Raw genomic sequence first — 25,548 nt, forward strand, 5'->3', positions numbered from 1 at the left:
CTCAGGAACACCTGGGAATCTCCTACTGACTTTCTCTACCTGCAGTGCCCACGTGGGAGGGATCCTCAAGAAGTTCACTTTGATACTGCTTCAAACATTAGAACTACCCAGGCAGTGCCCTGCTCTTCTTTCTCTCTGGATTTCCAAGTCATAGTCCAGTGTCTCAGTTTGGCCTGTTCTAACCTAGAACTACATGCCAAGGAACGTTTTAGAAATTCAGCTTCCAGTTCCTTCTCTGAGCTGCAGAAATAAGGTTGGAAGAGGGTGGTGATGATGCCAGGTGATAACAGGCAGTCACGCACACATACTGTGATCTGACATTGCCAGTAGCTAACACACTAGGGGTCCCGTTACAGTGCATTGGTGTGCACATTTTGCAAAGTAATTGCAAGCCCAGTGAACATCCCTGAATTACTGTTTTTTCTCTGATGCTTATACGGTCTTGAAGGTATGACATAGTTACCTGGTCATAATAAGCATCGGGCTTTAGACGTCTGAAAGTCAGAATGCAGCAAATTGAGAGAAAATCTTTGGAAACTTGCTTGGAGATGGTAGCCATCCTATTTCCACCCATCCTTAGCAATCTTGCCATTGTTTTTGATACAGTTGTTAGGTGCTCATCCTCTTCTCCAGCCAGGGCTTGGTCTATTTGTGTTTGAAATTGATTGCTGGGACTGTCATAGAATGATTTACATAGCAACTCATCATAATTAGTTATCGTTTGCAGTTTCCTTAATGTGAGTTGCATTTTATGCTTAGGAATTGATTTTTCTGTATATCTCCATGAAGCAGCTCAATGTGTGCCATCCAAACAGGAAGAAAAAGATGGAAAGAAAAACTGCAGGCATTTTTTATTTTTATTTTTTAAACAGTTTTACCATGAGATATCATAAAATACATTTTCACAGAAGCCATAAATACAGAGTGTTTTGCTTCAACTATTTAAATAAGCCAAAGTGAAATGAATAAGAGGAAAATTAATGGATGTATGTGAAGATGTGGCAATGTAGACAAAGATGTTTTGGATGGGGAGATGTTGCCCAGAAAAACTGCATGCCAATGAGCAGAATACTTTCGGGAGGGCTCAAGATGGGGCTGCTTGATAACCAAACTGCTCATCACAATTTGTTTTCAGCTTAGAGGATTTGGAGGCAATCTGTCTCTTTCAGACAACTTGAAATTTTTTTTTTTCTGTTTTTTATAGTCATACCATCTTGCCATGTCAACCCACAGGGAACATGAAACCTAAGTAGGTTTGATCATTATAAACAAAATCTACACAGAATAATAGCACAGGCTCAGTGAAAATAGATGCACTTATTTAGGTTATCTTATTAGTTCAGCATCACGGTATCTTTTTGCCTATTGTTCATTGTTCTCGTTGACCATTTAAAAAGATGAAATAAGCAATCCGATGGCTATGGTGCTTTGCCAAGGAGGTCCCACCTGAGATCAGACCCTATGACTAAAGCAGCCTGCTTATTTATTGCTTTCTGTCTTCCAAAATATTTTGATTATTTTTTCAAAGGAGTGAGCTATCAGATTTTCCAAAAAACATCACTGAGTCATTGAAGGTTCACAGAAGTACGGCAGATCCAACTCTTCTCCGTAGAAAGTATATTGAAAGCTGTGAAAGAGAGACAGAGGGAGGGGGAGGAGGAAGGAGAAGAAAAAAGAAAAAAAATCTTTAGCAATTGGCTCCTTGCTGCTGACAGGGACATGTTTCTTCTGTGGGTCCTGCTAGATAAGTGCATGGCCTCAGCTCCCCTCTTTCAAACTCCATGCCATGACTTTGCCCTGGCTGTGTAGGGAAAGAGTGTATCGGTTCCTTGTGCAGAGCTATTATTAGCATTTTCTAATTATGTAAAATGCTTCCTCTGATGACATTTCAACAGAACCCATTACTTTAGTTTTCTTTCCTTCATAATGCTTTTATGGACTTATAATCTTGGTGGAATTCTCAGATGCTGAGAGATGCTAAAGTTTCCTTTATTTAATCGAGGTGACTAGTGATTTGACAGTAGTGGTTGACAGGTTTATTTTATCTGTGTGGCAGTGGGAGTCTATTTTCAGTGTGTGCGCTCTGTTCCAAAGTAAAAGGACTTTACTAAGTGCTGAATAAATTGTACTTTCCTTTGATTCTAGACCTTGCTGAAATGGTTTAAAAACTCTAGTCTGGGTCATCAAATTCATCTCTCTGCTGCTTTGCAGGGTCAATAGCTTCACTCTGTACCGAGCGGGGCTGGGTGGATTGGAATGGAGGGTAGTGTAGATTAAAACTTCCGCATATATATAGATAGATGTGCATGTGTGCACTTGCTGTCTGGGAAGGTGGCAGTGATGGAAGAGCAAGCCAAGTGGAATCTGAAGATGGATGAATCTGTTAGACTATTACCAAGACTGGCATGGACTTCAGCCAGGAACTTTAAGCAGCCTCCTTTAAGCATTTGAAATCCATAGGGGTCCATTTCCTATCTTTTTCTCCAAGGATGATTTTTCATTTGCAGTCTCCATGATTGCTTTATTTCTACTCTTTGGGCAGAATTGTTGTGCTCTCATAGATACAAAGGGGCTACGAATTTGGCTCTTCTGTTTCAGAAGCAGAGCAAGGAGGAAAAAATGGACTCATACCTTGTACTCCCAACAGAAACAAACTTTACTTGTGCAGGATAAGACATAACCCTTTCCCCAAAAGACAGTCCAAATAAAAAATGGTGGTGAAAACATGTCCCTCTGTCTTAAAAAATGGAGAGCCTGGGATTGACGGGATTGAAGATTCTAAATGTCTTGAAGTTTTAGAGTCATAGGCTGTTTTTTTTTTTCTATTTTTTTTTTAAGATTTTCTTTATTTATTTGACAGAGAGAGAGTGCGTGGGAGAGTACAAGCAGCGGGAGCAGTAGAGGGAGAGGGAGGAGCAGGCTCTCCACTGAGAAGGGAGCCTAAGGCGGGGCTCGATCCCAGGACCCTAGGATCATGACTGAGCTGAAGGAAGCTCAAGCAACTGAGCCACTCAGGTGCCCTGTCATGGGATGTTTCTTATCCCTTCCGTTGCAAGTGAAGAATTGAGACATGGCCAAATATGACTTCTACAGTGACAAATATTGCTCTGAGCACCTTCAATTAAGGAGTCCTCTAGGCATACACTGCCTTTACTAAGTATCCATTTTGTACCAAGTATGTGTTAGGGTTTGTGGAAAATTCAGGAAGGGAGAGCATGGTGTCTATCTTCTAAGAATTTATGGTTTGATTGAGGACATACTGAAATGAAGCAATGCCAACCAAACTACATACCATATATTATATAAGTAAGATTTGCTTTACTCGGTAAAAGCTATAAGTGCTATAAATGTTTAGAAAAAATGGGAATCAGTAAAGGCTAGAATAGTCAGGCATTGGCTGTGTGGAGGATATTGGCCTTGAGCTTTAAAGGACAAGGCATGAGTAGATGGATGGCAAAAGAGGGACATCCCTACCCTCCCCCCCAAAAAGGGAAATGGGTAAAGAAGAAGTATAGGGATAAGAATAGATAGAACTGAGTGGAGGAAGGGACCCAGTTTTGAAAAAGTCAGAAATAAATTTATATAGGTAGGATGGATCCATACTATGACAGGCCTTGAATATGCAGAAGCATCTAGATTTGATTTAAAGCTATGTTATGGGATTATTAATCTGCAGACAGTAGGAGGGGGAATTGGAAAGAAAAGAGTCTGGAATCCAGGAGGCCACTCTGGGACGGCATTGAAGTTTTAGAAGCTTTGGATTTCTTGATACCAGGCTATGTGACTGCAGAGTGTACTGCTTCCAAAGAGCAGGTTTCTAGCAAAGGTAATTTAGGAAACAACTTGGTAACAGATGGGGAAGACAGCTGGGGCCAGGACACTGCCAGTGGAGCAGGGGTGAGGGCAATGTAAAGGGAACCTTATGGCCACTATGGAATTGTCATTCAAGGTTGCTGATGGTTTAGTCACAGGGTATCTCTGGCTCAGGCATCAGAGAAAATGGACAGTTAGTGCTTTTCCTCCTCACGTTATTCAAAGTATTTCTGATGTTGGCTTTTGAAACCAAAACCGAGAGCCCAGCATCGGTTAGGATAATGTTGAAATAATCTAGCATTGGTGATGAAGACCAGGAGTGGCTGGCTGGCTGGCTGAGGGAACAGAGAATAAGAGTAGGAATATGAGAAACATTCTGTAGCAAATGCAATAGACCGACTTAGTGACTGATTATGCTTAGAGATAGTACAAGAGAACAGAAGGCTGTGAGGAAGCTGGCATCGTGGATGAGAAGCTGTGGTCTCTGCCTGTAGCCCGTCTCTTGCTTCCCGCCTTGCAGGATGCTCTCCTACCACTCATGCATAAGCTGTAATCTGGCCAGTTAACTGGGAGATTGCTGGAATTAATGTAGTGGGGCTCATAGCAACAGGAACAAACATACAATGAGCAGGCAAAGCAGCCACAAAAAAAATTTGTTTGCATTCTGATCTTTGGTTCAAGATGAGCTACATTCTTAAAAAAAAAAAAAAAAAAAAAAAAAAAAAACCACAAACAAAACAAAACAAAACTAGTAAGTGCCCAGTGTCTTTTAGTCCCAAATCTTGGATTTCTAGAAGAAGAGTTATTTGAAGCCAATGGTTTTGGTCTAGATTGTTCTGCTGAGAGCTCTGCCCAGCATTCACCTCCCCATCCCAGTTCTAATTCATTTGTTTCCCTGTATCTTGTAGTAAACTTTACCCCTGCCCTAGGTTTTTCCTCATATAGAGATTTTACAACCTTTTTGGAACAAATAAACAAACATCTGGAATCATGTGGTACATTTAATTAAAAAGTTTGCATTTGGCCAGAAATGGTAAAATCATGAAAAATGGCCTGTCGGTAAGCTCAAGAAGGCCAAACAATGACGTTGTTGGCTGCAAACGGATTGAAATTGAGTGAGGTGAACACCTGCTCAGTTCAGCCTGCTGTCCTCCAGCTTCCCCCTCCCAGCCATTAATATTTACGGCTCTGGTTCTTTATCCATTCTAATGAAATTTTTGGTTGGGGCTGGTTGGGGGAGAGGGCTGTTACTTTTCCAATAACCTCGGATTTGTTGGGATACATGTAGTTTATAAAGGGTGCAATATTGGGCTTTTTGACTTTTCACTTCCCTTAATCAGAATTCCATATGCTTCAGGTCACTGCAGGGGCCTGTTTCTGTTTCTTCAATCAGTCAGCCAACCACTTTTTTTTTTTTTTTTTTTTTTTTTTTGAGAGGACCCCTGCACTGGGGGTTGTAGGAGATTCAAAAGAAGCTGTGGGCTCTGCCTTCAGGAATCCTGTAGTCTAACTCTAGAAATAAGGCCTTACACACAGAAAGTAGAAGTCGGGCTGCTAGAGTACAGAGGAAGGAAAGGTGAGTAAAGAACAACGTGTTGGGAGGTAGCCTAGGGGAAAGGTGAGAACAGAGTTGAAAGCAAATAGGATTGAAATGAGAAAGTTGAGTTGATCATATCACTTGGGAGTGGCCATTGCTAAGTACTTTCTACTCAGGTATATGGAAAGGGATCAACTCTGCCCACCCCCACTTCCAACTGTCTTAGGAGCTCTTTCTTCTAGTCACCTTTTATAAACCTACAAGAGATAGAAGTGTGTACTTGATACAGAAGTGCAGTTTCAAAACAGATCCTCCAACCCCTCTCTCCACTCACCTATTTTCACCCATTTATTGCTCCTAAGAACTTTGAATATAAAAAATTCTAAAGCCACTCCTGGAATGAAACCATTTGTATAGATGACACACCTGGAGGAACTCTCCCTGGGTGGCTTCAGGGTGTGAAAGAGAACTTAGGGAGAGACCAAGTGGAGTTCTTGTTTAATTTCTGGCCATGGTCCAGATGAGCAGTATGTGTAAGAAATGATCTTAAAGCAGGGGTTAGATATGATTTTACATTTCTAATTAGCTTCTCTGTGAAGCATGTCTATGGTAAAGTAAAATAAAATTTGCACATTAAGAAAAAAATATTGAAACTTTCTGGCTTTGCATAGTGTAATGCTCTGATATGTCTCGCACTTGAGAATTTATACCCAAGATGAAGTTATTCTAAGAAAAAGATGAAGAGTTTTTCTTTTTTGTCAGGAATACAATGGAAATAGCTAGGGGGCTGAACATACAGAGGGTGCCATCCAGGTTGGATGTGAGGAAAGGATGAGTACTGTTGAACTTGAGTGTCAATTGGCAAGGGAGCTTGGGAAATCACCATTACCCAAGGGCTTTTACTGAAGGATATGCTCATCAGTCTTTGTGAGCTGAATAGTGTAGCCTGAAGGAAGTAAAGTGAAGCAACAACTTTCAAATCCAATCAGGATTTGAAACCCAGACCCAGGGTTTTCTATATCTATGCTAGTTTAGCTTTTTCATAAAATAAAACCAGGGTTTCTCCTTGACCCCTCTGGACTTGTGCAAGCACAGAAAGATACAAGGCCGTGCTGGAAAAACACTCCACTGTTGTCAGAGGCTGCTTAGTCCTCAACTCTTTATTATTCTTGTGCATCTGTTTCTTTAAATACTCTCTGCAGAAGCATTAGCATGAAAATAAAAGAGTACAGCAACTTGGAATTTTCCATTTGTAGCTTCCTTAGTCTGTGGGGTCAAAGTTCTATCCTCAGGGATGCTAATGCAAACTCTGTGTGCTGTTCCAGGGCAAATGTTTCTCAACTAAAAGACAAGAGGGGGTGGGGAGCCAGGAAAATAATGCAATTCTAATTCCTAAACACAGACTGCCTAGAGATTCCAATTTAAATTGCTGCTCCCTTACTCTGATTCCCACCCTCCCCCAAAGAAAAAAATTTTCCTGTTTTGTGAGGACAGACATCTGTGTAAGAGCAATAAAAACAGTCTTCCCTCTTGTGGATTAGCTCTTTATTCCTTTATTTATCTTGCTCTACTTCATCAGTTTCTCCACAATCAAGAATAGTCAAAGAGGATAACATGTAGTCCCTTTCTTTGGTTTTGATTAAAGAAACCCATATAACCATCCTCCCCCACAGATTTTCTTCTTGAGAGAGAACATACCTTCTTATGTCTTATTTCTCTCTTTTTTCACCTGCTCCTTTGGAATTTTTCTAGAGCTTCATACAATGTACAAATCACCAAGGTCCCCTGGAGGCAGGGCAGTAAATGGTGGCATATCTGAAAGATTGTAAATTACGGGAGAATAATGATAGCACAAAGAACATGTTCCACAGCCTCCTTTTCTTCTTCTGAATCTGTAGAAATATATTAGTTCAAGAGCTATATACTGAACAGAAACCATACCAAGCACTGCTCTGAGCCTTACGTATGGAGTGATGAATAAAGCAGACAAAAATCTTTGCCTTCAAAGAGCTTACGTTTACTGAAAGAATCATTAAGATAAAAAATAAAAGCAGCATAGGGTATGATAAATACTGAGAATAAATACTAAAATGAAAACAAAAATAGACAAAAGATGAAGGAATGTGTGTTGGTAATTTGAAACTTGATAGCCAGAGAAAGCACCCCTGAGAAAGTGGTATTGGAATAATAACTTGAAGGAGGTGAGAGATGGAAAAGGGATATATCTGACAGAAAAGTGATCGAAGGAGAGGAAGGAGTATGTACAAGCATATTAGGTAGGAGCTTGCCTGAAATACATGAAGTAGATAGAGGAGGTCAGTAGAGCTGGGGTAGTTCTCTGTCAGGAGAGGAAGGCAATAAATAAATAAATAAATAAATAAATAAATAAATAAATAAAAAAAAAATAAATAAAGAGGAAGGCAGCATGGGCGCAGCATGGATGGGGGCAGCATGGATGAAGTTAGAACAATATGAGAAGCCAGAACTTATAGCATCTTATAGGCCATTTAGTGTCCCTTAGACAGGAAGCCTTATTAAAAGCATTAACGGAAATGAGAGAAATGATATAATTCTACTTTCTATAGGGGGGAAGAAAAAACAAAACCATAATTAACTGGAAAAGAAGCTCATAACCTATGTAGATCTCTGCAAGATAGATAAAAGGATAAGTTTGAAGAGATTTATCAAGTTCAAAATCAATGCAACAGAGTTTAAAAATGTAGGACCAGCTTTAGGACTTTGCTAAGTGCATGGACTTGAACTAGAATCAACAACTTAGGCCTCCACAGTGAGTAGTCACATGGGTCAACCCATCTGTATGCCTGTCCCCATCCTTGGCAAACATCACTCAGCTAAGCTATCTCCAAGCCAGAGCAGCAAGGTTGGGCAACTGGATGATAAAATGGCAAGAGTCGGTACAAATGTAATAGTCATAATAGATGTGGATGAACTAAATTAAAAGGGCACTCTCAGACTTGGTAAGAAAGAATAAGAAGAAAATGCAATATAAAATGCTTTTTAAAGAAATAAATACAGTGAAATAACATAGGAGCTTGAAAAAATACAGGGATTGGGGAAAAACACAATGAAATCAGATGCTAAAAACAAAATCCAGTAATAAGAATGTTAGTATCAGGTAAAGTAAGGCTCAAGACGATTACTGAAATGATGAAGAGGGATATTTTGTGTAATTAAGAAGATAAAATAGGAAGCTATAAAAATCATGTTAGACTCAATATGCCTAACGACATGGCTTGGAAATACATAAAGCAAAACTTCTAGAAATACTTGACAAAACTGACAAAGTCATAATCTCAGATAAAAACTTTAGCATATTTTCCATAGAAAATGACAGCTAACAGAACAGAAATTTCACAACATAGACGTTTTATTAAACAGAAAACAGAATGAACATTCTTTTACAAATATATGGAACAGTCACAAAAACTATTCACAAATTGAGTAAAAGTATAATATGCCCCATTCAAATTAATTGATCATAACTCAGTAAAATTAGAAATCAGCTTCAAAAAGGAAGACCTCCTGGGGTTGGGCAGAGTAAAGGAAAGAAAAAGCCTTACAGAATTAAAAATAAATGAAACTTTTAGGTTTATGAGGAAATATAAACCTAAATTACTCTTTAAAAGTAAATGGAAGAGACAGCACTATAGTATATTAAAAACTGTGGGGTATAGCCCAAAATGTAATTAAAGGATTTTGTTCCCTTGAAAATATAAAAATGAAACAAGGAATAAAAAAATTTCTTAAATAGGTTGGGTTTCCAAAAATCCTAATTAAGCAACAACAAACCCAATGACTTATGAAATGACTGAATTAAACTGAAACTTAATAAAATAGCAACAATGTATAATACACTTTATCAATAGTACCAACAGATAGGTTTTTTTTTTAAGATTATTGTAGCAAATCTAAGGAAAAGCTAGAGATGAATATCTAACATTAGGAATAAAAGGATTGAAAACTCTAGAGTTTTTATCAATAAATTTGAAAATCTAAAACAGGCATTTAAGGCGATTACAGTTACCAATATTGCCCAAGGAAGGACTAGTCCTGTATCCCTCAAAGAGGAGAAACTTCCTAAATTTATTCCAAAAAATGAAAAACAGTCAACATTTCTCATTTGATCAAACTAGAATTCCATAACTAACGTAAACAAGATTATGAACATACATGAAAATGAAACGGTAGATCAACCTCTTACGAATGTGGTGAAAGTAGCTTCCATGAGAAATTAACAATAAGATTTAGTAATGTAGTAATAAAAAATACGACCTCGTGGCCAATTAAGATTTACCTAAAAATAGAAAGGTAAGTTTACTATTAGAATTTATCAGTAAACTTGTCATATTGGCATAGTAAAAAGAAAGAGATTGTATGTGTTCATATTAATAGATGCAAAAGAAAAAACTCATGAAATTTAATAACTACTTCTGCCCACATCTCTTAGTAAATAAGGAATACATGGCAACTTGATTAAAATTAACTTGATTAAAATTATCCGCCAAAAACCTACAGTAACCTGTATAGAGAGGAACAAAGGGTTAAAAACATTCCCATTACAGTCCTTGAATATGCAAGGAAGGGCTAGTCTACAGTGCCCTGGAGATGCTAGTTTAAGCAATAAGATCTACAACAATAACAACAAAAACAAAAAAGCAGAAATAAAGATTGTGATTAAATAGACCATTATTTGCAGTCTGTATTATAATTTACATCAAAGATTAGCAAATATTTTCTGTAAATGATCAAATATCAAGTATTTTAGGTTTTGAGAGGCAGAGGATATGTCACCACTACTCAGCTCTGCCCATATAAAATATATGACAGAGCTAAGACCCATGATGTTTGTAATAGGACAAAATGTAAATATACTTAATTTATCTGTTTCAATACCTTCAATTTGAATCATAAGGCGAAATCCAATTCTCTATTATATAAGAGAAAAAGAGACAAATTGACTCAGAAAAGTTGAAACAGAAGCATAGAACAGGGATTACAGCAGGTGTTACAGTCTAAATATCACAAAGTAGAATTTAAGCAAAAGAGCATTAAATGAGACAAAGAGGTCATATAGTGAGGACAGTGGTTTATTATGTTCAAAGATTCTGTGGGTCTGGAATTCCAAGAAAGTACAGGGGGAATGATTTATCTCTGCTCTTTAATGTCTGAAGCCTCAATTGAAGACTTGAACTAGAATCATCTGAGAATTCACATACTCATATGCTTGGTGGTTGATGCTGGTTATCAGCTGGGGACCTCAGTTCTTCTCCATGTGGGGTCCATGTGGTCTTCCAAGTTTAGGCTTCCTTATACCATAATGGCTGAGTTCAAAGGGCAGAAGATTCCCAAGAAAGAGTAAGAGCCAGACAGAAGCCATATTGTCTTTTATGACCCACATCTTAGAATTCATGTAGCATTACTTCAACTCTCTCTTGTTCATCAAGGTAGTTACCAAAGTGCTGCTCAGGTTTAAGGGAAGGAAAAATAGGTTCTGCCTCTTGATGGGGTGTAGCAAAGTTCTAGAAGAGTATGTGAGACCAGAAATATTGCTCTATTTTTGGCAAATATAGTCTTCCATAATAATATACTGAGTTATAAATTTTAATGAATTTCAGGTAGGAGAGGAAGTATAAAAATTCTCAAGTCACTGGATGATGAAACCAAAAATTGATAAGAGAATCAGACTGCAAAAGGCCCTTCTACTCAGAAACTTTTTAATACTCTTAAATCTCAAGTCAAATATACAAGCTCAAATTGTAGAATAGCCAGAGAAATATGATAATGAAGTCGTTGCCTTCAAAACCTATGAAATAGATCTAAGACCGTTCTAAGAAGAAAACCGTACATATACTTCAGTACATGTATTAAAAGCAAAAGAATGCAAAAGATAAATGAAGTACCTGACTCAAAAAACACTCAGCTAAGTAAACCAAAGGAAAGCAGAAGGGATTAATTATTAAAGCTAAAAACAGATATAAATAAATTATAAAAGAAGAGTATAATAAATAATTCAAGAGATGATTTAAAAAAATTAAATCAAGGAAAATTAAAGAAAACACAAACATACAAAACATAAAATGAAAATTCACAGAAGAGAAAATTAAAAGATTCATAATAACCAAATTTGTTGAATTTTGTGCAAATATATAAAAATCTAGGTAAGGTGGATAATTTTCTAAGAAAATGAAATTTCTCTAAACTGGCTTCAGAAGAGATAGAAAGTTAAAACATTGATTTCCATAAGCAAATCAAGTGCATAATGACCTCTCCCAACTCCACACAAAACTATCAAGTCCAGGTCGTTCTACCAAACTTTAGAATAGAAGGTGATTTGGTTAAGAAGATGATTCTGTTAAATATTTAACAATGGAGTCTATGCAGATGCTGATGATAATGATGAGGAGGATAATAAAAAATAAAAACACCTTGATCTATAGTGTTTGCCAACTTCTGTGGCATAAATATTCCACCGTGACTGATTCCAAAATACCTATATGACATCACTCATTATGGAGTTCGGAAGAGATGTACATAGTTGACTGTTGTGAGTTGGTGTAAACTGGATGACACACACCACAGGGGTAATTCCAAAGCTATTTAAACTGTTGGAGAACATAGATAATATAGTACTTCTAAATTCTTTTCATGAAGTGCATAAAGTATTTACAGAAAAATTGACAAGGATTATAGAGAAAATAACTACATACTCATCTCAGCTATGAATATAGGTACAAAAATCCTAAATAAAGTAATTCTAAACAACACCAGCAGCATAAATAGCAGAGTAAAATATCATGGCCAACTGAGATTTATTCCAAGTATGCAATGACATTTAAATATTAGAATATCCATTTATTTAATATTTTTAATAGGTCTAAGGACAAAAGCCATAATTCCACAGATACAGAAAGAGCTTTGCCAAATTCAATAATGATCCTTGGTAAAAGGCATATAAAAATAGATGTATATGTCCTTAGTGTGATAAAACATCCATCTCAGTCCACAAGCCAATGTCAAACGTAATGGGCAAACATAAGAAGCATTTTTATTAATGTGAGGACAAGATAAGGTATCTGTTACCACCACTATTATTTAATGTTTTACTGGAAATACTAACCAATGTAATTAGACAGGAGAAAGAAACAACAGACATGAAAATGGAAAGCATATGGCCAAACTGTCATGCTTACAGATGATTTGATTTGACTTGACAATTGGAAACTCAAGAGAACCAACTGAAATACTAACAAAAGAACTCTATGATGAAGTAAAGCATAAAGTTAACATACAATTAGTGGAACAAAAACTAGTTGGAGAGTATTTTCCATGAAAGATACCATTTGCAGAAGCAACATAAAAGTTAATAAATTGGGAATATTATAATCACACATTAACAAAAATATATAATATCTTAATGAGGAAAACTTTAAAACCCAGTAGAAGGATGCAAAAGAAGACTTGAAGTTATGGACAGACCTATCATATTCCAGGAAAACTCAAGACCATTAATATATCAATGTGTTTTTGTTGTTGTTAAAATATAAATTCATTATGAAACTATGTAACTACCAAAGATTTTTTTTTAAAGATCTTATTTATTCATGAGAGATACACAGAGGCAGAGACACAGGTGGAGGAAGAATCAGATTCCCTGTGGGGAGCCTGATGAGGGACTGGATCCCAGAACCCCGGGATCACAACCTGAGCCCAAGGCAGACACTCAACCACCGAGCCACCCAGATGTCCCATAAAAGTATTTAAAGAAAACAGAGAACTCAATTTGAAGGAAGCTATAATTATATATATATATATAATATTATATAATAATATATATAATATATAATAATATATATAACAATATATATAATATTATAATTACATATAATATATATACATATACATATATATAAAACCCTAAAACACTGAAAAATTTAACCTGTTAAAATATTTTTTAAATATTAAAAATACATAACCTATTAAAAATTTTAACCTATTAAAAAACAAACACCTATTGATTTTATTTTTAAAAACCCTTTTACATAGGGAGGAAAAGAGTATGCAAAGTCAAAAGACAGTGAACTTAAAAAATATTAGGAAACGATATCACAGGCAATGATAGATTATATATGTTTCTGATATGTGAAGTGTTCAAAGAAATCAGCAATAAAATTCTTAGCAGCCTAGTATAAAAACAGATCAGCAATTGTACTCCCAGAAATGCTTGCATATGTAAAATGACATATATATGATAGTATTTATTATAGAGCAGATATGCTAGCTAACCAAGGGAAATAATAAAAGAGCTATCAGGGGATCCCTGGGTGGCGCAGCGGTTTGGAGCCCGCCTTTGGCCCAGGGTGCGATCCTGGAGACCCGGGATCGAATCCCACATCGGGCTCCTGGTGCATGGAGCCTGCTTCTCTCTCTGCCTCTCTCTCTCTCTCTCCGTGTGACTATCATGAATAAATAAATTTAAAAAGAAAAATAAAATAAAATAAAATAAAATAAAAGAGCTATCAGTTGAGAAATCGTTAAATTATGGTACATCCAATCTGTACAATATTGTGTGACTCTCTCAAAAGAATTAGGAAGCTCCTACATACTTAATATGTGAGTCTATGCAGTATATATCATTAAGGGAATAAAACAAGGTACAAAACAATATATATAGGATGCCATTATTTATACATAAAAGATGGAACAATAAGAATCTATGTTTTAAAAAAAACTCTGAAAGATGGATAATGATAGATAATGACTACCAATGGATGAAGAGAAACAGGTACATGGCACGTTTAGGGTGGGAGAAAGACTGTTCACTGTACTCTTGTATTTATTTTTAAATTTTGAACCATGATTCAAAATAAATTGGGTTTTTTTAAAAGGCTGAAATAAAATTCATAGAACGTATAACCTAAGTTACACATGTCCAAAGCATAGTATATAGAATGATGTTCATTGCAATGCTTTTCTTGTAATGAAAAAAATGTAAAGAGAAATTATATGCCTATCAGGAAAAAATGGTTAAATATGGTAAATCATGATATTGAATGCTGTACAGCAGTTTTTTTTAAAAAGTTAAGGTAGATTAAAAAGAAGTAAGATAAATAAGATTTTAACACAGAATGACTTCAGGACATATTTTTGAGCAAAAAGCATTTGAGTATAAAACATTTGTACACTAGGATAGAATTTATGTATTTAAAATAAGCACAAAAACTCTCACACACAGGTACAGAAACGTACACCTGTGTGTGTATAAATGCATAGAAACAATTTTTAAAGGATAGACACAAACCCCTAAAGTAGTTACTTTTGGGGGAATACCCTGATTGGAGTAGCAAAAAGTAGAAGAGGGTAAAAACAAAACAAAACAAAAAACAAAACAAAACAAAACAAAACAAAAACCCTAGCTTTTTCAGTATCTGGATTTTTATTAAAATATGCTAATATTTAAAAAAAATTAAAAAAAAATAAATAAAATATGCTAATATTTTACTTAAGTAATACTATTAGTAAAAATAATAAAAGATCCAAAGAAGGCAGGAGCTTTGGGTGTTTTGTAACTAACCATTGTGGGACTTTGAAACTTTGTTTTCCCAAGGACTGTGATGAAGAAAGTTTCTTTGAAAACATTCCTTTGCTTCTTCAAATTTAAATAACCGAGTGTTGAGAATCCACAATATACTTTCTATACTGCATCATTATTAAAGGGTGGGATATATATACGAATCAAATATTCAGGTAAATAAAGAGGTACAGAGAAAAAAGTAAAGAGGTATATGGGTATATCGCATGGATCACCGATTTACTGAAAATGGGAAGGAAGACATTAGCATTAATACTAGCTGCCATTTGCCGAGTGATTTCTTTAGAGCCAGGCACTGTGCTGGTGTTTTACATATGTACATGGTCTCATTTAATCTTGAAAATATCTCCTGAAGCTAGATATTATCCCCATTTTATATGAGGAAATTGAAGCTTAGAGAGATATTATGTAGTTTATCCAAGGTCCCAAGGGCTAATAAGTGTCCTTTGTGAGATTCAAAACCAGGTCTAATGCTGTGAGGACTGCATTCTTCCCTCTGTTCCATGCTGCCCCCCGATAACGTACACTTAACAATAGAACTACACTGAATGAATTTTGATTTTTCTTGATGATTCAAGAAAGCACTTCTGGCTTTTTCAGTATTTCAGGAATCCTGTTAAGAGCATCAATGATCAGAGCCCTAGTGAAGCATGAAAGTGATGGTTAGTTGGAGATATCCAGTTGAAAGAAAGCATACTAACACTGTATTTACAGAATTTAGTACTTTTATTAATAGATTAATAAAGATTTAGCAAAATCACTGATGTGGTTTTTACGTAGCCCCTTTGTTATTCATTGATCTGCATGTTCCGAAGGCCTTTATCCCCTTTATACTGATTTCAAATGTTGTCATTATCAGCACCTAAATCAGACCTTGTATCTCTGTTTGTAGACCTATAGATATTGTTCAGATACATGGATGTGATTTCCCCCCTGTTGGAATCTCATAGGAAAAGATCTGGTCTCTGTAACCTGAATCAACACAAAGCAGAGTTTAGGTATACTGCACCAATGGCTTCATAGACAACCCCTTTGGTTATAGATTATAAATGTCATTTAGAGAAAGCACAAGATGGCTCCTGAGTGTCTAGTAAACTTCAACAACCACCTGAGAGATACCTCCGTGTGACTGCATAAAATGGAAATAAAGAATGGCAAATAACCCATTGACTATGCACTTTCTCACCCGCTGAGAGCAAAACGCAATCCAATGCAATTTTAGTACTTACATGCCTCTGGGGAAAATAGACCCCTAAAAATCACTGAGTGCAGCACTGGAAAAATTTCTTAAATTTGTGCTATGCTTGGTGTTATAAAACCCAAGGAAGCTTAGGCTTTCTCCTTGAGTAAAATGGACTGGTAATTTTGTTTTGTTATATTATCCACCAAGCATAATGATAATGGGTCACATGCAATTTAGGAAAAAATTAAGTCTAATAAGAAAAATCTCTAATAAATACTAACAGCATCTTATTGGTATTGTCGTTGGTCTAACCCTTCTATTAACATTTGTTTTTTTTTATATATTAAATGATCTGTAATATGTTGAAAATGAAGAAGATAGTAAAAATTTAAGAAAAAACACACATTCTTATATACATTGTACAAATGTTTACATGCCTTTTCCCTTGGGCAGGTCCTAGGTGGTATGGTATATGCAAGGAAACAGTACTAAGTTATAACAGGAGATTCGTATTTTTTGTATGCTGAGCAATAAAGTTGCTCAGGGTAGGGGGTAGATCCTTTCATTAACTAGGAACACAACCAATTCAATGAACACCAAAGACTGAAGATCAGAATTCAGCCCTAAATAAAGTATACAAATATCCTCTCAAATCAGGCTTCTTCTGGGACCTGGAAAGAGTGTGGAGTAATTTAGGGAAGCTCTAGTATCCAAGCAAAGGTGTAGGGGAAGCCTCCGCAGCACTAGCTACCCATCATGGACAATGTGGTAGGGTAGGATAGAACTAAGGGGAGTATCCAGGAAGCTTTGATTAGATATGTGCTTCTCAAGCCTACATAAGAATCTCCCAGGGAGCATCTGTTAGTAAAGATGCTTGAGCACCTACTTGCTGGGCTTCAGATTCAGTGGGCCTGAGGTGACACCCCAGCATCTGTTATTTTTAATGAGCTCTTCTGGTGATTCTTCCACATACAATAATTCAAGGACCACAACACTGAATGACACTGACAAGGAATCTCTTTTCCCAAGGCTTCTCTGCCCTCCTCCTAAAAAAATTTACAGTTGAGGTGAAGATAACAGAAAGAAACTCCAACAAATGTGGTAAAGGGTTATGAGTGCCTGTGAAACATGGGAACGCCAAGGACTGAGTCATTGGGTGAAGGGTTGCCTAAGTCCATGCAAGGCTTGAACAAAGGTCTGGCCTTTGGTGTAGGGAAGAGGACTTTGCAGGACTGGTGTGAAGATTGGATACTTGGGTGATATTCACTAATTAGTTGTAGAGGGTGAATAGGAGAGAAGAGCAGGAGATGACTGTCAGGCCTTTAGCCTGGATAACTTTGTTGGAAGGTAAAGCCATTTTATGAGGAATGGCATTTTGGAAGGAACAGATTCAAGGGAGCATGTTGAATGTGAGGTTCTATGCAAAGAAGTAGAGATGCTCTAAGTCACAGGTCAATAACTTTTTCTGTAAAAGGCCAGATAGTAAATATTTTAGGCTCTGCAGGCCAGGTGGTCTTCGTTGTGACTACTCAACTCTGTCATCATCGTGTGAAATTATTTTTAGGTAATACATAAATATGAATGGCCATGTTCCAGTAAAAAATTATTTATAAAACAGGTGGTGGGCCAGATTTGTCCTATGGCTCTAGCTTACCAGTCCTGCTGTATGATAGCAGATAGAGAAATAGGCATATTAATTCTTAAATGTCTGTGTATGTGGTATCTTTATTTTTTTTTAAAAAATGTGTTTATTTATTTTAGAGAAAGTGTGCACAAGTGGGAGGAGGGGCAGAGGGAGAGAATATCAAACAGACTCCTTGTTGAGCAGGGAGCTTGATGTGGGGCTTGATCTCCTGACCCATGAGATCATGACCTGATCCAAAACCTAGAGTCAGACACTTAACCGACTGAGCCACCCAGGTGCCCCATATGTCATACATGGTATCTTTCTGTGTAGCCATAGAATCACACCCACTTTATGTAAACATTGCATTTCATGCTTATTTTGAATGAAGAATTTCTCTTCAGACTACCTAAGCATTGTTCAATGATTAAACAAAATGTGGAAGTATAAATTAAAACAACTAGATATATTTTGTACTTACTGGTTCAGCCAAATTTAAAAATCTGGCACTACCAAGTGCTGACAAAGCTGTAGAGCAACAGAAACTCAAAAGCTATTTTGGTGGAAGTATTAATTAGCTTATCTGCTGTGGAATGAAATCTGTTATTATCTAGTGAATGTATGCAAGCCCTAAAATTTAGTAATTCTCTTCCCAGGACACTAACCCAGGACAAGCTATTGAACATGTTCAGATCAATTTGAACTATAGTCACACTATTGTCTGTAAGAGCAAAACAAAACCAAATAGAAAAACTGGAAATAACCCAAATAGTTTATTAAATAAAGTTGAGTAACATTCACCATGGATGAACTTATAAAATGGGGAGAGAAAGAAACTGAATGAGATCATTCATATAAAGTCCAAAAATGCCAATTAAAACAATATTTTAAAAGGATTCTTTCAGAGGTGGCAAAGTGAGGAAGAAAACCATGGAATAAAAAACTCAAAGTTCAAGGTTGCTTTTACCACTGGCAGTAAGTGGAGGCAAAGAAGTCAGACCTGAGAGGAACAACTGAAGAGATTTATTTATTTGTAAGCTTGGTGATGGGTACACAGATATTTTTAAAACCTCCATTCTCAGTAGTTTATATATGTTATGTCTATCCCTTTGTAATGAAGCAAGCATTACTTAATCATGAAAAGCAAGACAAAGCCAAAATCATACTCAGTTTTCATTTCATTTCATTTTAGATTTTCAAGATGTAGTTAACTTAAGGTTATTCTCCTCTAAAAAGGCAATGCTAATTTTGCGGACTGACTGCTTATCTGACTCAGGGTTTTTTTGCTAGTCAGGTCACCTTTCCCAGTGATTAAAGGCCAGCTGGCTTCCAGTGTCTCATCTGGGCAGAAGACAGTGGGGACGAGGGACAGCACAGTGGAGGGAGGAGGCCTGGAGGCAGGCTGCCGTAGCTGGTGTAGGGTCATTTGAGTTCCCCAACTTAAGGAGAATAAGCATTGTCTTTGGCATAGGACAGAATGTGGTTAAATTCCTCCCTGCCACTCAGCAAGTGATCCTCCTGCTGTCTTTGTAGATCCCAGTCATCTGGGCTGACAGGGACACTGTGTAGTGGTTTTGTGGTGAAGAAGCTATTGCTACCTAATTTTTAATTTCTTGAAAATCACTTTGTAGTGTCATGATTACAAGGCTTGGAAGAAGATAAACCCTCTGTCCATTCCGAGTATAAATGGGCACTTGAGATGAAACCACATAGTTAATTTCCCCTTGTTGCTGGAGTAGAATCTGAATCCAAACCACAGCACAACCTAGCCCCTAAATCTCTATTAAAAACCACCTTGGGTAGTCTGGCAACGCTTTATTTAAAGTCAGCAGAGAATTATAAAGTCAAAAGTGAAAAATGGTACAACAAGAAAGAATCATAAAAAAATACTAGATCAGTTAAATGTAGTCAAAGGCAATTTAGTGTGTTCCGGCGCCAGTCGGTATTGATGCAAAGAATGTGATGTGTCAGGGGTGGGCAGGGGCATGTAGGAAATGCAGAATGAAGGATGCAGCTCCAGGCTTGATGCTGGAGCAGCCACAAGAGGCTATGAAGGATACCTCACTGTCCTGCTTTTGCATCCAGAATTTCAGGGAGAATCTAATTCTCTCAGTCTGGACATCTTTTGTTTTGTTTTGTTTTGTTTTGTTTTGTTTTGTTGATGTAGTATATTTTTAAAAGTAGAGTTTTTTCTTTCCTGTAGATAAGCTAACCTAGAGGCTGTTTAAATTGGGTCAGAGCAGGAAGGTAGGTATCCATCTCCAGTAGTTTTTAGTATCCTAGTATTCTAGTCTCTTGCTTGTCCATACCTATAGTCGAAGCTGTGATTGTTTCTGCTCATCTTTTCCAGCTGCTTTAGTAATATTAGCTAATCAGATTTATACTAACCAAAGCTATGATTATTAAGCAACTACCATGTTCTAGGCACTGTGCTGTACTGCATATACATTATCTCACCAATTCTCACAAAAACCTTATAAGGTAGATCTTAGTATGGTACTGATTTTACAGATGAGGACAACTAAGGCACAGAGACTCAGAACTCATTTGGATGTTACACACTGAGGAGCAGAAGCAGGACTCAAGAAGCCTGACTCCAAAGTAGGTGCTATGCTAGAAGGCTTGCTTCCCTAATCTCATCAGCAGTTGTGGATGGGGACCACTACCTCTAGAGAGCGTAGTTACCATATAGGACCTTATAGGATAGCATGAAGAGCTTAAACCTGAGACCTGTGTTTCAATCCTGGCTTTGCCACTTCCTGGCTTTGTGATCTTGGGCAAGTTACTTGACTATTCTATCTGTGTAAATTGGCTATAGTAGTAACACATATCTTAGTGGCATTGTTGTGAGGATCCTATGAGTTGATACAAGTGAAGTGTTTTAGAAAGTTTGTGACTCATAGTAATACCATATACATGTCATTGTTGCTCCTGCTCCTATACTGTTATTGTTGTTGTTACTGTTGTTTTTGATATATCTTCTGGGGGCAGGAGTCTTCACTGATAAAAATAGTTGTGGATGGGGTGGGCAAGAGGGGAGGTAAAGGACAGCTCTTATGGCAGGCCAGTGTGGCAGAACTACTTAGCCAAGGCACTCAGTACCCTTCCAATCCTACTATGTGCAGAGCCATATCCACATTTGGTACATCCATTTGTCACAAATAAAACAGGTTTAGAAGGTTAAATGAAGCAACCAGATTCCTTGGGTACTTCCACATACGACAGGAACTTCTGAGATACCTGTCCTTCTTTCCCATCTAAACATTCACCTCCAGGAGAAAGGGAAGGAGGTTTGGAAACTTCCTTAGGTTCTAGTAGGTCTTATCAGAGTCTTGATTGTAGATTCAGGAGGAGTGATTGGTTTAATGTAAATGCTCGAGAGGGCCTGAAAGAGATTAGAGAAACCTATTCCACAGGATAAAGGCAGGACAGGAGGGAACCATTAATCTCACGGACATTCAATTCCCTAAGAACTTTTTTTGGGAATGACCAGAAACAAGCCAGGCCATATGCTGTCCATTTGCAATCCTCTGAGCTGACTTTTTTTTTCTTCGACAGATCGAGGCCAATGCCATTGCCTCATTTAAGATGGTTCTTAAACTTGAAAAGGAACTGAAAGGTTGAGACGTGCATGTGGAGTCAACCCAGATGATTTGATGAAAGTAGTCCTGTCAAACACCAGGGCTCTCCCGATAGTCAGAAACAGTCTGATGACATGTTCGAAGCTTCCCAGACTGGCTTGCATTTTAGTAAATATGAACAATCAGGGAAGACATAGTTATGCTGTGGAGAGTTCTGAGATGTGGAGAGAACAAGTTAATTGTTCAGCCTCAACTGAGACCTTTCACTCAAGTCATTAATCACAGTGCAGAGCTTACGCTGCTCTCCTGCTCCAGATGAAGGCTCATTCCAGGTGCTGGCCATTTGCGTTTCCCTCCAACTGGGCTGATTTATGAACCCAGAGATGTTTCCTGGTTTTTCCAAATTCTTTCCCATTACTTTGTAATAAAGGGGACATGTGATTTCTGGTTTTTTTTGCAGATCCTCAGTTTTAACATCCCTAATACCAAAGATTTTTTCAATTAGTTTGTGGCCTGCTTTCTGTGATCTGGAGAGTAGAAATGCTGTTCTGTGTTTTGAGTATCAAAGTTAAGACTCTCTTATTTCTTTCCCCTTTGGCTGGAGTTGACAATGCAAAAGTGCTGCACTGCTGCACGAGTCTTTGTGCCCACATTCAACATCTCAATGTAAGTTCAGGCTTAGGAAACCTTAGTGACAACAGCTCACCACAGGTGTTTATTATCCCCATCCCACTCCAATGCAAATGCTTCAGGGTATATAATATCAGGAGGCCTTCCACATTTGGGCCAGGTCTCCAGTGACATTATAAGCCAATATTGAAGACTTCACAAGAGAATGTGAGTGTCAGAGAAGGACATTTTAATATTGAGGCTGAACAGTGTGCTGCCAAGTGGAGTGTTACCTGTTTGAAAGGTAAGCCTGATCTGAGCTGATAAGGGGCAACAGATCCCTTGGGAATTATCCCAAGTAGCAGAAATGCATTACAGAAAAGTAATTGGAAATTGATATTTGACATGTCTCTTGGTTACTTTTTATACTTGATAACACGAAAGGGTTTGTCTAGGAGCTGCTAGTGACTAATATGTGAAATCCTGCAATCCGTTGCTGAAATGCAATCACTTCTTTGTTGAAAGTAAGCAGCTGCCTTCTGATCCTCTGCTTCCTAACTAGCACTTCAAGTGTAGGGACCCATGGGCTTAATTTGGGTGAAATGAGTAGTCAATACAGCCTTTTGATAATTCTCTGAAACAAAATCATCACTGGCAATGGAATGCTGTCCTTAAAATGCAACTCAATTTAACAGGTACTTGTTCAGAGCCTGCTATGGGCTCTATATTGTGTTGCGTGCTGTGGGATATACAAAATAAATATCAAATATGGCCTCTGCCCTTGAAGAACTTATAGGCTCTTAGGAAGGATGATGTGTTTATGAAACACATTTTACACGGCAAGATAAGATATCACGTATGTGCCAAAGTGAGTGGGACCTGGAATAAGTATAATGGAGTCAGAAAAAAGAGAGTAGGGTAGACTGGAATTGTCAGGGAAGCTTTATAGATGAGGTGGGACAAAGACACCAATATCTTAAACCCCAAACTCTACCTTAAAGAAATTGCAAGGAACACAGTATCAGATTACTTAAAAATTATGGAGTCCCATATAAGTGAAAGTAAATTTGTTCAATATGAGAATGGATTAAATTTGTTCAGTAAATATTTATGGAGTCCATCTATGTGCCAACAACTGTATATGGTGAGGTAAGGGAAGAATAATCTGTACAAAAAAACACATCTGGGTATTCTCAGGTGCTACCCTCTCTTAACATAGATATTTAAAGTTATTGCTGGTCTGTGTGATTCCAAAACCTGTGATTTTAACCACTTATCATTCTGTCTCTCAAATAGATCTTGTGCTTGCTTTAGCAGCACATATCCTAAAATTGGAACGGTACAGAGAAGATTAGCATGGCTCCTGTGCAAGGATGGCATGCAAATTCATGACGTGTTCTATACATATGTAAGGTCTTTTTTAAAAAGACCTTATTTAGGATTTCTTTGGGTTAAGAAGCTCAGTCTATCTTTTTGTTTAGTGGATGAATGACATGTCCAGCCTCGTAAGTTATATGCAGTATAAACAGTTGCATACATCCTCATGGTAAAAGAAAGACACACTGAGCACTGAATGTAGTCCCAAATTATTAGGTTAGGGAGTATTTGGAAAGCACCTGGCCCAAATTTGGGACCATAAGCAGAGCTCAAGCTCTCTGAAGATTAAGCTTTTCTTGGAATTTCCATTATTACCCTTGACAGCTACTGTGGAAACCCAGTTAGAAGGGGCTTCCATCATTAGAATTAGAGTCTTGTACCGGGCTCTTTGGCGTTTGTAAAGTTTGAAATTGGCACCGCCCAGATTTATTGGTTAAGTTACTAAAAATTCTATCTCTATTCTTCCTTGCAAACTTAGGAAATCAATTTTTTGTTCACCACTTAAGGTACAGGTATAACTGGGCAATTGCAAATTGTTCTAGAAAGAAAAGAAGTCAGGATGATAATGGTGGTGGCATTGGTGGTCATCATGGACATGGTAGTCATTATTCTAAATATCCACATAACTTTTAAGTAATATAACCACAGAACACTAGTAAACCCTGGAAAGAATCTAAGATATAAAGCACTGAGGGGCAGAGGTGTCAGACTTTATTTAGCTAAGCAATACCAGAAGAGGACTAGAAAATCCCCCTTTCTAGCTAGCAATCATTCTCATACCACAATGAGACCCCTGCTTGGTAACCCCTGCATATCTGCCACCCATGTGACTGCTTTTCAAAGCTAATTTAAGTATCAAATTTAAATGGAATTCTGAAAACACTTTTTTTTTTTTTTTTAGTCTAGAGGGAGTGGTGGAAGGAAAAGCTACAAGAAATTTGAAATCACTCTTGATTCCTGTCATTTTCCTTAGTATTTAACCACTCTCCAGTTGAAAGTTTCATCTTGGCCTCCATGGGTAGACACATACATATGTGCTCCCTTGTTCATCTGCATGCATGTGTATATATTGATATGCATTCCTCTTCATCATCTGTAGGCATTTTACAAATAATGGCTTGTGTGTGTGTTTTATCATCTTATTTTTTAAATGAAAATGACAACTTCAAAATTTTTTGCAGAAATAGTTCTTCAATAGTAAAGAAATTCCAGCTTGTAGGCTAGGGTCATCTTCGGGTTACAGAATTCCACAGAGGAGTTGGCATGGGCACAGTATAGGCAGCGTAGCATTAGAATTTTTGTCTTTCCATTTTCAGACAGACAAGCAAAGTTGGTAACAAAAACATTGAGTTAGTGGAGAACCCCTGTTGTAAAGAGTCAGATGGGAAAGGTAGAACAAGGTTAAGAGTGCAAGCAATTAAATTAGTAGGATGTGGATTGAGGCAAGAGGAGATATGGATATGCTCCACCCTCTCCAAAACTCTTTCTCCTCTGTAAGACCATTACTGGGCTGGGAGTGGGGTTGAGAATATAAAAGGAGTTTGGACTTCTGAGTTGAAACTTTTGTTGTGGATGAAGCAGTTTGGGAAGCCTTTCTTGACTAGAGCCTTGGAGGATTTTCTGTACTGAAGGGGATCAGAGAGGAGCTCAGAGGAGAGGAGGTAGACCATTCAGAATCTGATCCAGCTTCTGGGTTTAAGGGTGAGAAAGTACTACCAAATTTCCACAAACCGAGGAGGCAAGTCAGCATGATCAAAATCCAGCCCCGGCTCCACTCGTCAAGCCATGTGTCTGTAGGTGCATCCTCCCAGTGGGGTATCTTTTTTCTGGTACTGTCCAGAACAGCATAGTCCCTGGATATGGAAATTTTTGGTTTTCCATAGGTTGTCCAGGTTTATTCATGTACCTAGGAAAGGAAGCTGAGATTCAGAGGTGACATTCCTGAGAAAAACACTTCCTAATGTACTTTTTCTTAAGTAGCTAAGCACAGACAGTAAGAAAACCTGGTGGCTCCTGGAGCAGACCAGCTACAGAAGTCCCCATCTCTAGTGGGCAGGGTGAGTTCAAAAGGGAAATGACCAACGGGGTCTTTGATTTCACACTTTTAAGGAAGGAGCTCCAGGATATAGACACCCAAATTTCCAGATTCTTGCATGTCTAATTCCCTTTGGGAATGTTATGAGCAAGTCTGGCTTCAGTGGTTTCTTCTTTGCT

At 37.5% G+C, this 25,548-nt stretch overlaps 1 protein-coding gene and 1 non-coding gene across 9 annotated transcripts in view; both read left to right on the plus strand.

Annotated features, from left to right (window-relative positions):
• Positions 1-25,548, plus strand: part of LRMDA (leucine rich melanocyte differentiation associated) — a 1,023,935-nt gene that overhangs the window by 819,547 nt on the left and 178,840 nt on the right. The window lies entirely within an intron of this gene.
• Positions 23,259-23,365, plus strand: LOC112652078 (U6 spliceosomal RNA). The gene has a single exon (XR_003131230.1). It is a non-coding gene; the product is annotated as a U6 spliceosomal RNA (small nuclear RNA).

This window comes from Canis lupus, chromosome 4 (assembly GCF_003254725.2).
Source record: "Canis lupus dingo isolate Sandy chromosome 4, ASM325472v2, whole genome shotgun sequence".
In the NCBI taxonomy this organism is placed as follows: Eukaryota; Metazoa; Chordata; class Mammalia; order Carnivora; family Canidae; genus Canis; species Canis lupus.